Below are 8,802 nucleotides of genomic sequence, written 5' to 3' on the forward strand. Positions count from 1 at the left end.
TGGAACCAGTGTGTTGTTTCATGTCCAGTTCTAACTGTTGCTTCCTGATCTGCATATAGGTTTCTCAAGAGGCAGGTCAGGTGGTCTGGTATGCCCATCTCTTTCAGAATTGTCCACAGTTTATTGTGATCCACACAGTCAAAGGCTTTGGCATAGTCAATAAAGCAGAAATAGATGTTTTTCTGGAACTCTCTTCCTTTTTCCATGATCCAACAGATGTTGGCAATTTGATCTCTGGTTCCTCTGCCTTTTCTAAAACCAGCTGGAACATCTGAGAGTTCACGGTTCATGTATTGCTGAAGCCTGGCTTGGGGATTCAATCCCTGGTCAGGGCACTGAAATCCCAAAATCTGAGTGGTACAAAAAAAAAAAAAAAAAGTGATGGTTTTAAAATAAGTCCACAGTCCTTTGATACTCCTCCTTTCAAAAGCTTGAACTAATTCTCCTTTCCTGGAGTTTGGGCCCGGCTTCGTGACTCACTTCTAGCTGAACTTAGTGACTCACTTCTAACCAATGCAGGGTGTCACAATGGACAGTGTAACCTGACTTAAGTCACTGAGGCTCTGTGGCTTCCACCTTGCTGTCTGGGGACACTCACTCTGGAGGAAGACAGTTGCCACATCTGGAGACACGCACGACCCTATGGGGGCTTCCCATAGGTGGCTTCTCATGGTGGCTCAGTGGTCAAGAATCCACCTGCCAATGCAGGAGGCACAGGATAGATGGGTTTGACCCTTGGGTGAAGAAGATCCCCTAGAGAAGGAAATGGCAACCCACTCCAGTATTCTTGCTTTGGAAGTCCCATGAACAGCAGAGCCTGATGGGCTATAGTCCGTGGGGATCACAAAGAGTCAGACACGACTTCGTGACTAAACAATAGCGCTGTGGACAGATACATGTGACAAGGAGTTAAGCGTCCCTGCAAGAGCCGGTCGGAACTTGCTGGCCTGTAAGGGAGCCATCAGGGGAATGGATCTTTCAGCCCCAGTCAGGGCTATGTCTTACCTGCAATTTCTTGAGCCCTAGATCAGAACCCCCCAGTGAAACCACTCCTGAATTCCTGGAAACTGTGTGAGATAGTACTGTGCATTGTTGCTTCAAGCTGTTAACTTCTAGGGTAATTTGCTCTGCCATGGTAGATAACTAATACAAAATGTGAGGACTGTTCACGTATAAATCCAGATAGCTGGTTTCTTTTGAACATCAAGATAGGAAAGCATTGGGCCTGATTTCTTGTATGGCCACACCAATTGGAGGTAAATACCACTGCTCTCCACAGATGCAGTGGATGTTGACATTTGTCTCGGATCCTGCCATTCCCCATCATGTCTCAGACTTGAGGCCTGGGGTCACTTGTCTTCTGACACCAAGCCTGCACTACTCACTGAAAGATCTGCTTGTGTACCTTGACATGTTTGAATTCACAACCTCTCATTTATCACTTTTCTTTTTTTTTTTGCCACATTGAGGCATGCAGAATCTTAGTTCCCTGACCAGGGATGGAACCTGCAACCCCTGCAGTGGAAGTGCAGAATCTTAACCACTGGACCACCAGGGAAGTTCCCACAACCTCTCTTTCAGTGAGTCTAAGACAGTGATAAGCAAATACCCAGATTCATTCATTCATTCAGCTGATATTTATTGAACACCACGAGGGATCAGGCACTCCCTGAGGACTGGAGCAGTGAACAATACAGACCCAAAGGATCCGGGGTTCATGGAGTTTTCATCCTAGAAGGTAGAAACAGGACATGTGAGAAACTATATGTCAAGTAGTGAGACGTGATGTGATCATTGCTGGAGTGAGATATAATATCTATCTATTAATGTCTATCTATCCATCCATCCATCCATTCATCTGTTTCTCTCCATATATGTATATTATTACATATATATTTTGAAGGAAACACAAAATTTTGCTTATTTATTTATTTTTGGCTGTGCTGAGTCTTTGTTGCTGTGCCAGTTGTTCTCTAGTTGTAGCAAGCTGTGGCTACTCTTCGTTGCAGGGCACAGGCTTCTCATTGCAGTGGCTTCTCTGGTTGCAGAGCACGGGTTCTACAGCATGAGGGCTTCAGTAGTTCCAGTGCACAGGCTCAGTTGCTCCTTGGCACATGGGATCTTCTTGGATCAGGGACAGAACCCGTGTTTCCTGCATTGACAAGCAGATTCTTTACCACTGAGCCACCAGGATTGCCCAATAGATAGATAGATAGACAGAGAGAGAGAGAAAGATACTTAGATCTCTCAGTATGTATATTTAGATCTCTAGGTATTTATATTTACCTCTAGATACATATGAGCAGTTAAAGAAGATATGGATGCCAGAGAAAGGGGGTAGCAGTGAGGCAGGGTGACTGACAGGCCTCCCCTAAGACAGTGAGATTTGAGAGGAAGCCGAAGAAGGTAAGGGAAGGAACCGCAGAGATGTTTGTGGGAAGGGAATTCCTGGGGAGGGCGTTGAAGGCGGAGGCGCTGAGGTGGAGGCCCACTTAGTGCTGTCAGGGCAGCCAGCAGACAAGAGGCTGGGGGAGACCAGCTCAGAGAGAACGGGAGGGGCTCACCCTTGATGGTATTTCTGTGTAAATTCAGGGTCTCCACAGGAGGGCAAAGGGGCCTCTTGTGCCAGGAATAACGGTGGTTTCTTTCTAGCATGGAGAACTTTAAAAGCTGCCTTTTGGCAGTCCACAGTAGGACAGAGCCCTGTCTGTGAAGGAGGCTTTTATTTTGTGTCCCATGTCACTTTAGGAGGGTGTAGTCTGAGGAAGGAGGATAGAAGATGCTGAAAGGAAACAGAAGTATATAGAAGGACATAACAGAGCTTCTCAGGAGCTGAGACAGGCCTGGGACATTTTAGGCCTATCTATCGATCTATCCATTTTATCTATCTGATCTATCTGTCCATCTATTTTATCTGTCTATCCATCCATTCACATCCACCTATTTCTCTCTCTCTAGATCTCTAAGTATTTATACCTAGCTCTAGATATAGGTAGATATCTAGTATCTATTAGATACAGTTGGCCATGAACAACACGGGTTTGAGCTGCATAGATACGTCTATACACAATTTTTTTTCAATAGTAAAAGCTGCAACCATGTGTTATCACTTATATGTGGAATCTAAAATATGACCCACATGAATTTATCTACGAAACAGAAACAGACTCAGACATAGGGAACAGACTTGGGGTTGCCAAGGGGGAGGGGGTGGGGGGAACAGCTTGGGAGTTTGGGAATTAGCAGATGCAAACTATTACATGTAAAATAGATAAACAACAGGGTCCTACTGTATAGCCCTGGGAACTATATTCAATATCCTGTGATAAACCAGAATGGAAGAGAATATGAGAAGGTGTATGTGTATATGTATAACTGGACCACTTTGTTGTACAGTAAACATTAACATAACATTGTAAATCAACTATGCAGCAATAAAATTTAAAAAACTGCAGTGCTACATGAATCCACAGATACAGAGGAACCATGGAAATGGAGGATTATGTAAGTTACACTTAGGATTTTCTACTTTGTAGAGGGTGGGTGACCCGAATCTCCACTTTGTTCAAGGGTCAATTGTATATATGTATACACACACACACACACACACACACACATATAGTATTGTATCTATACAGTGTCTATATCTATGCATGCGTGCATGCCAAGCTGCTTTAGTCGTGTCGACTCTTTGTGATCCTATGGACCATAGCCTGCCAGGCCCGCCTGTCCATGGGATTCCCCAAGCAGGAATACTGGAGTGGGGTACCATACCCTCCTGCAGGGTATCTTCCTGACCCAGGGATCAAACCTGCATTTCTTGTATCTCCTGCATTGGCAGGCAGGTTCTTTACCACTAGTGCCACCTGGGAAGCCCCATCTATATCTATACATTTACACATGTGGATATATAGGTATATAATTTTTAAAATGCATATGAAAAATTCCAGCATATATGCTTTCCAGCATATATTTAACAGTATATATATTTAAAATTTCAGTACTTTTTTTTGGTTTTAAAAATTGTAGTACTTTTTAAAAGTTTTATTTATTTAGTTATTTTTGGCTGCGCTGAGTCTTTGTTGCTGCATGCAGGCTTTCTTTAGTTGCACAGAGCGGGGGCTACCCTTCATTGAGGTGGTCAGGTTTCCCCCTGTGATGACTTCTCTTGTTTTGGAGCGTGAGCTCAGCAGTTGTGGCGCACGGGCTTAGTTGCCGCACAGCATGTGGGATCTTTCTGGGTCAGCGAGTGAACCTGTGTCCCCTGCACATTGGCAGGTGGATTCTTAACCACTGGACCACCAGGGAAGCCTGTGGTACATTTTGAGTACTTACTTTGAATAAACTAAGTCTTATAAGACCGAGTAATCACTAATGTAGCATTCCTGTGCTATTTATAAGATAATTACAGAGTGTATGGATTTCCTGAGGCTGCTATAACAAAATATCAACTAGGTGCCTAAAATGAACAGAAATGTAGTCTCTCACGGTTCTGGAAGCCTGAAATCAAGGTGCTGACAGGACTGTGCTCTCTGGAGCTTCCAGGGGAGACTCCATTCCAGGCTCTTGTCTTGGCTACTGGTATTGCTGGCATCTTTGGGGTCCCTCCATTTGCAGATACAGCCCTGGCACCATGTGGCGTCGTCCCTGTGTCCCTGCCTCCCTGTGTGTCTGTGTCCTCATCCCCTCCTCTGATAAGGACCCACCCTAGGCCTCCTCTTGAATACATCTGCAAAATGTCTTGAATACATCTGCAAAAACCCTGTTTCCAAATAAGGTCATATTCGCAGGTATAGGGGTTAGGCATATCTTTCTTGGAGTGGGGCACAATTCAATTCTTAACATAGAGTTTATAAAACATTGTGAATGTGTAGTGTGCTTTGGGGAATAGATCAGTGCAGGGGTTAATAGCTACCTGTAAGTTTAGATTTATTTTCTTTTTTTTTAATAGACTGTAATTTTATTTCTCATATCTTTTTTTATTATTAAAACCATAAACCTTATTTTCCTTAAGCAAACATGAACCGTCTTGTATATTAGCATTTTATAGATTGGTGAACATAAATATCAGTTTTAATTTTTTAAAAACATTTTTTTTTATAGAGAACATCTCAGGTGGCACCAAACATATTTATTAATAGTCCAAAATCTCTTTAGTTTCTCTGTAAGAGGAAGTTAGTGTTCAGTAATTAATGTTTCAAAATCTTATTTTATTTGGAAATGACCTAGCTATTTAATAAACTTTTATCATCATTTAGTTTAGTACAACCTTAGAAATTTAAGTTACTCCAGTCTTCAGAGATTATTTTGTATAGACATTTCTAAACTATAATTATTTTTAATAGAGTTTATCTCATTTAAAAGTTTTCATCTCATTTATATATATTTATATATATAAACAGTTGCTTTCTTTGTTGACAAATTTAGTTTACCTTAAACCTAGGCATGATAAAAGTATTACACAATGTTGATAACTTAAGACGTGTCTTAAGTAGATTAGCAAACAAACATGTGAAATGAAAAATATTCAAACAAACATTAATGTTAGATATTTAATATTGAATATTTTTCATTTCACATGAACCTGAATTTAAATAGAGTTCATTTATAAATTAACCTCATATTATCCAAAAAACAAAGACACACACTGAGACACAGATAAATTTAGACAGAGAGAGATCTCATAGTTTTCCACTTGAAATTTAAAATGTCACTTTGCCCCTTCTTTTTTTTTTCTTGGTTTGAGTTCTACCAATTTGTTCATGGCTTGAGTCCCAGATAGAGTGGGCTGTGTGTCCCAAAGACATGATAAGAGTTAACTTCAGGTTTTTTCCCAGGCCTGTTTTTGTTTCTCAAGCAGAATTGGAGCTCCAAAAAAGTTATTTTAACGAGCCAACTTTTTCCTAATTGCACGTGCAAGAACAGGTTTTGTAATTTCAAAAAAGATTTTATTTTAACCAGTTTTCTCCGGAGTCTAAAGAATATCATGGGCATTCAGTGTCAAAATGTCATCTCTCTTTTTTGTAGTCATAGTTTCACAGTTAAAAATTAAACTAGAGAATGTTCAAATTGGCTCTGATGACAGGGGTAGCCTGGCTGATAAGATGTTGTCCCAGCAGGTATTGTCTCTCTGGGGAGGTGAGGTCTTCTTCTAAAATAAAGAAAGCCTGTCCTTTAACCTCTATTTTCTCCCAGGCTCTTGTGTAGTATCACCTCACCTGTTCTGTAGCCTCATCTTCCATAAGGACTTGATCTTGAGTTCTCCCCCAATCTCCACTGTCTATCAATTGATCTAAAGAAATGGAGATTTGCCTGGCTTGGTCATGAGCCACCGTAATCAAATTGGAATCCTCAGGTCGTCCCTGCTCTATTCCCAAGGTAAAAGGAGAATTTACTCCACAATTCAAACAGCTTGCTTCAGTTCCTTTAGTGTTTTGAAGGGGATCTGTTTGTGTACAGCCTCATACACCCCATTAGGATTACTAGGATCTGTCCCAGGAGCTATCCGTTCATGTATTGTCACTGGAAATGGCATAGTCATAGCCTCCAAGTCACCCTCCTGTCGAGTCTGACAAATACCTTTCTGAAGGGTTGACAGAACTGTTGTCTGTCTTAAGGAAGGAGAAGCCCCAGCCGCTCCAGCGGTTAAGACAGGAGAAGGAGGAAAAGGAAGCAGAGGAAATTGTCTTCCCTAAGCAAAGGCACAGAAGGAACTGCCACTTTTACAGCCTCCTGTGTTTTTTTCTACCCCCTCCACCTCTGTTATTCAGGTCCTCCCTTTGATGGGGTTTCAGGTTCATCCTTATTCCCTTTTGAGCTTTCTGGGGTCTGAAGAGGTTCTAAAATGGATTTTATCAGTGCCCAAGTTGACCAGATAGATACAGGCAAGGGCACTCCTTTGCAAAGAAGTTTCTCTGATTCACTATCTACCTTCTCCCATGTTCCTAAATCTAAGTACCAAGAGAAGGGAACCACGAGCAATGTTTCTCGATGGTTTGTAAAAGCTCCAGTAGCCAGCCCTCATTTATTTTTGTTCCCCTCACTTTTAGAACCTGCCTTAAGGGCCATATATATGACCAGTATTGTTCCGAGCTATCTGAATTTCCCATGCTTAACCCCAGTTTCAGTGCCTGAGAGAGTATTACTTACCGCAGAGGGGGATTTTTAGAGGCCTTACCCGACTCATCTTCAGAACTGTGCGCCGATATTTCAGCTTCAGTTTCCCTTGATATTTTAGCTTCAGTTTTGCTTGATATTTCAACTTCAGTTTAGCTCTTGGTGATCCTTCACTTTTGAGCCCCACGTTGGGCACCACTTGCTGTGGCCAGCAGAGCAGGTAGAGATTGAAAGTGGTCGATGCACAGTTTGGGGAAAAGAAACTAGAGACAGAATTAAAGTTTTAAAGATGGGACCGGGAGACTCAAGACTTCTTGGATCAAGAGCCCTGTTCCTTGGAGCCACATCACTTTTATTTAGTGTCTTGGCAAGCAGAAAGTATCTGTTGTGTTACGATGACATCAGCCTTCTGTGCCCTCAGTCACATCTCCCATTTTATTGATTACTTTAAACTATTTTTGTTATTTTCTTCTACAAGGGGTATCACCTAGCTGAAGGTCATAGACCGGCATATGCCTTGGAAAAACATCTTGGTGTGTGCACAAGCAGCGTTCTGAATTTGCGCTGACCTGGCGTTCCAAGGTCCACACTATGTTTTTCCTTAGCTTAGCGTGGCATGAAGACTGACTGATCAACCTGATATACTTTTATTTGGGTTATGCTGTATTTCTATATTTTGCTTTTATTCTTTTCCCATGGTGATTTTCTTGTGGCTTAGCCAGAGAAACAGGGGCCTATTAACCCCTGCAAATCAGCCTGGGGCACAAGCTCAGGGGTGTGTGATAAGTGTTTTCTTCTATTGATGCTAACAGCATATGTCAAAACTGGCTGGCTGTATCCTCCTCACCCAGATGGAAGCTGGGGAAGGAGCAGGACTCTGTGTCTTCCTACATCACTCTCTGTCTTACACAGTAGTCACGACACAGGTAAACCTCAGATTGTTCACATCTTCCACTCCTAATAGTCATTTGTTTTTAAGCTTTTTCCCCACTGAAACAATGCGGCAGTTAATATCCTTAGACATATCTCTTTACATCCTGGGGCTCTTGTTGTTATGGAACTTTTCATTTTATTAAAGATCAATTACTTTTGGTTGTACTGGGCCTTCACTGCTATGTGGGCTTTTCTCTATGTGGCGAGCGGGGGCTACTCCCTAGTTGCTCTAATTCTCATTGCAGTGGTTTCTTTGGTCATGGAGTGCAGGCTGTAGGGGTGCACTTCCAGAAGTTGTGGTTCCCAGGCTCTAGGGTGTGGGCTCAGTAATAGTGGCGTGTGGGCTTAGCTGTCCTGTGGCATGTGGGGTCTGGGAGTGGAACCTGCATCCCCTGCACTGACAGGCAGATCCTTTACCACTGAGCTACCAGGGAAGCCCTGTTTTATTTTATGTGTTTTGGTTGTGTTTGCAGCTTGCAGGATCTTAGTTCCCCAACCAGGGATTGAAATCAGGCGCTCGGGAGTGAAAGTGTGGAGTCCTAACTGGAGTCCTAGCTGTTGGGCCACCTGTTAAAGAACTGGAGCGTCCTCAAGAGGAATTGCTAGGTCAAAGGAATGTGTATTTTCTATTTTCCCCAGAAGTTGGCAAAATAGTGTTGAACTGTAGTTTTCATTTGTTTTTCCTGATTATTAGTGATATGTGTATCTTTCTCATCCTCATGTGCCATTTTAGCCTCATAGTTCAAAATGTGT

Source organism: Budorcas taxicolor, chromosome 17 (assembly GCF_023091745.1).
Source record: "Budorcas taxicolor isolate Tak-1 chromosome 17, Takin1.1, whole genome shotgun sequence".
Lineage (NCBI taxonomy): Eukaryota > Metazoa > Chordata > Mammalia > Artiodactyla > Bovidae > Budorcas > Budorcas taxicolor.